This window comes from Pseudophryne corroboree, chromosome 1 (assembly GCF_028390025.1).
Source record: "Pseudophryne corroboree isolate aPseCor3 chromosome 1, aPseCor3.hap2, whole genome shotgun sequence".
Classification (NCBI taxonomy): Eukaryota; Metazoa; Chordata; class Amphibia; order Anura; family Myobatrachidae; genus Pseudophryne; species Pseudophryne corroboree.
In genome coordinates this window covers 138,625,654-138,629,903 of record NC_086444.1, presented here as the reverse complement: position 1 = coordinate 138,629,903, position 4,250 = coordinate 138,625,654, and the positions used below count along the sequence as shown (strand labels likewise).

At 46.8% G+C, this 4,250-nt stretch overlaps 1 non-coding gene across 1 annotated transcript; it reads left to right on the top strand.

The window, feature by feature from the left end:
* The first annotated feature begins 587 nt into the window (after window positions 1-587).
* Window positions 588-769, top strand: LOC134960688 (U2 spliceosomal RNA). The gene has a single exon (XR_010187801.1). It is a non-coding gene; the product is annotated as a U2 spliceosomal RNA (small nuclear RNA).
* The last annotated feature ends 3,481 nt before the right edge of the window (window positions 770-4,250 follow it).

Below are 4,250 nucleotides of genomic sequence, written 5' to 3'. Positions count from 1 at the left end.
ACAGGCAGGAGAATGGCTAACACAACACAGAAGATAGCGCTCTGAATGCTACGAAATCCAAGGATACCAGCAACACTCCTCCGTGGGCAGCTATGCTTGCGGGAATATTGGCTGATTTAACCTATGAGCGGGCAGCCTCATGTAAAGACGGAGGTAGCCAGATTGGAGGGCCCTTCACAGGGTCCCCTGTCTGTTCCTTCCTCCTCTGTTTCCACTGGCCCAGCCCAGCCAGATCTGGGGATGGTTGGTGAGGTTTATGGATGATTCTGCCAGACAGACAGTAGACATTTTCTTTTTGAAGAAGGCTGTAATAGCCTAGCACAGACACACAAATCTAATTTGCCTGGGTTCAAGACCAAGAGAGGACTGGTTATTAGCACTTTTCAGCCATTTGGCTAAGATAAAGTGTAGTACAGGTTGAGTATCCCTTATCCAAAATTCAAAATCACACAATTTTGGTTCCCCTACTGAGATAAAGACACATATATATGTATATTATATATCTATATAATATATCTATATATACACATAATATATAATACATGTGTCATTATCTCAGTAGGGGACCCAAAAATGTGGGATTTGGAATTTTGGATAAGGGATACTCAACCTGTATCTATTCTTATCAATTTAATATCTGATACACCCACTATCTGGGGCCCATATATTGAATAGAATATTTAGAACAGAGAGATGGAAGAAGAGCTTGCTCTGTCCACTCCACGCATTGACCTGGCATTGCAGTACCTCCAGGACCGGTGCACGGAAGCTTCATGATCAGCTGTCTGTGACTTGGTAGATCCCAGATAAGCATTTCCACACGCCAACATTTTTTCTCTCAGACTGTCCTATTCCAGAGTCTAATACGGGATCCAGATGCTACTAGTGTACACTGCCTCTCCATGAACCTATAGTGAACACAGACGCACCAGTCACACAGCCGCCTATGCTGCTACTGGGTCCCCTTTGTGTACAGCGTCTGAGACGGAAGCGGGATACAGTTCATGGCAGGAGACTCGGAGGAAACTGGTCATGAACTGGGGGGAGGGGCGACCAGGAGAGCATCTGACTCCCCACTGCTAAGATCAGCCCTAGGGATCACGGCCTCATACTATTCCTGGAGCCTCTGATCCCTAAGGCCTAGCGTTGGTGCATCCGGGGTGGCAGCCGCGTCAGCGACTGTTTGGTAGTCTCCTCCCAAAACAGTGCATCTGTGTCCGTACTCCCCTACTAAGCGGAACCGATGCCTTACCTTCTCCCGTGCTCCGGCCACAGCCCAGTAACATCTGCTGAACTTGCTAGTAAATCCGACACAGACACCCCCCAAAAACAGCACTGTACTCATGGGTAAGCTTTGTTGCAACCCGCCGGAGAGTTGTTTGAGTGACTCTTTCTAAGGTACGTATTAGACGCTGTTTAGAAAGATCACTCAAGAAAAAATAGTACGACTATAAAAATAAAATAAGAAAGCTTAGGGCTGCTAAAAACCAGCAGCCCTCGGACCATGGTCCGGCTCCTGCCGCACCAAACAAAAAAACTGATTTGTCTGAGCCAGGAGGCGGGGATATATGGACGGGCCCGTTGTATGCTGGGAGGCCGGAAAAGCTTTGACCGATTGGTGCAAATCCGCTGTCAATTCATCATATCCCATTGTTATCCTGTGGATGACCTGTGGACCCTGCCGGAGAAATAGGTAGATTTTCGTTAAAGGTTCTTGGGGAGGGGGGGGACATTGAAAACTATAGTATATATACACGGCTGCAGGAGTGTTGCTCAGACAGGGCAGATCTAGGATTTCGGAATCTAATATCTCAGCCGGAAGAGAGCTTTAGCTACGCTCACGACAAGCGGATAAGAGTCTAGAAGGGCTGTAGAAGAACTTTTGTTTATGGGAAAGATCCTTTTTGGTCCTGAATTGGTTAAATGGATTTCTCAGGCCACTGGAGGAAAGTCCACATTTCTACAACGACTACTCCGAAGCTTAGACGTTCCTATACGGGACATTCTTTCCACTCCTTCCGAACTCCACCGTCCTTTTTGCGGTAGAGAGAGAGGAGGCAACTTTCAGACTAAAAGAACTAGAGGCTGAGGCAGACAGAATGTCACTGGCCTGTACCAGGAGCCAAAACCAGCAGAGAACACTGTGGCATAACTAGTTTTATTCCTACCTGGGGGCCGGTCTGCGGTATTTCCAGAGGGTCTGTTTTTACTTATCCAACGGATAAGTGGGCTCGCAAATTAGATTTAGAGTTTTCTCCACCGCTTCGTTCTACACAGCAGTATTGGTGCCAGTCCTTCTCGTTCGGAAGGGACAAGGTTATTATTATTATTCAAATCTGTCTGTAGTTTCAAAGAACAGTTGGATTGTTAAAACCATCCTAAATATAAAATCCCTAAACCAGGTTGTGGCCAACTACCAATTCAAGAAAGAATCAGTTAGTCATTGCGAGCCTAGAGCCAGAGGAGTTTATAACGTCCCAGGACATAAAGGATGCATACCTCCATATCCAGATGTGAAAAGTGGAGGCTAGGCAACTGTTAAGAAGAACATCTTCCATCATGCTCCAACATCAGGTGATGGTTCGAAGCCACCTCCCCAAATATAACTGAATGTTTTTTTTAACATCACGGTTCGATAATCATAGCGAGCAAAAGATTCGGACTATGGGGTATAATTATCCCGCAAACCAATGCCAGTCTCAGAGGTTGGTGTGTGGTAGTACTGGATTTTCGATTCCAGGGGCGTTAGTCAAACCAAGAAACAAGGTTGACTATAAAGGTGTTGGAATAAAAACGAGCTACAATGCTCTACTGGAAGCCGCTAACTTACTCTAATCAAGAGCAGTAAGAGTACAGTTGGTCAATATGACAACAGCCACTGATGTCAACAGACAAGGAGGAACCACAAAGTCGCATGGCCATGAGAGAGAGCACAGCGACGTGATTCTCTCGACCATGTTTTTCCCCCGGTGTGAATAACTAGGAGGCAGACTCTCTATCCAGGTGAAGGAACTCTTCACCCAGAAGTGTTCAGAGCTCTGGTTCGACAGTGGGGATGCTTATAAGTGGACCTCATGGCATCCAGCATAAATCACCAACTTCCATGGTATGTGCCAGGACGCGGGATCTGCAGGCTGAACCAGTGGACGCTCTAACAGTCTCCTAGCCGTAGGACCTTGTCTACCTGTTCCCACTTTTTCCATTTCTCCCTCGAGTCCTCAATAAAATCAAGAGTGAATTGACACAGTGATTCTGGTAGTGACAGATTGACCTCTGACGGCATGGTTCTCGGGCCTGCACTCTCTCCTGGCAAACGATCTGTGGCCAATTACGTCCGGATCTGTTACAACCATTTACCATGGCTACTTTAACGGAGTAGCTGTTGAGGCTGCCATCTTGAGCAGTCAAGAGATTCTGGATGCAGTTTTTCCCAGAAGTTTGCGGGCAAGAAGACCAGTTACAGCAGCCCATTACCATCGCATATGGCGATCTTCTGTGGCCTGGTGTGTACGTCACAGGTTTCCGACAAGGTTCTTTTCGCCTGTCCCATTTCTGTTTTTCTCAGGCAGGATTAGATTCAAGACTTCGTCTTGGATCTCTGAAGGTACAAGTTTCCGTGTTGTCAGTATTCATCCAGCGCAGATTGGAACTCCTTCCAGAGTGCAGACCTTCTTACAGGGAGTTTTCCAGAGTACAGCCTCCATTGGTACCACCAATGGCACCTTGAGACTTGAATCTCGTGCTTAACTTCCTCCAGTCCAGGTTTCTTTGAGCCTCTGGAACATGTGGACCCGACATACTTTGTATGTCAGGGGGTCTTTTTACTAGGCTTTACTTCGACTTGGAGGTTTTCTGAGTTAAGTGCGTTATCCTGAGAACCATCTTACCTCATCTTCCATGAGGATGGGGCAGATTTGAGGACACATTCGTCTTCTTCCAAAAGTTGTTTCGGCTTTTCATGTCAGTCAGTCTATTTTGGTCCTGTCTTTCCAATATGCTTATGGTGCGCCTTCTACCCTGGATGTGGTTTGAGCTTTGACTATTTGTGTGGCCCGAAGAACGCCTTTCCATAAATCTGATGCTTTATTCGTTCTTTGCACCCCACAGGTGCTGGTTTTGGCTCCTGGTACAGGCCAGTGACATTCTGTCTGCAAGGCAGACTTGGCATGATGGTTTCGATTGACGATTTGTCAGGCTTACCTTAACGAGGCTCAACAACCTCCGGTGAGGTCTGCTCACGCCACAAGTTC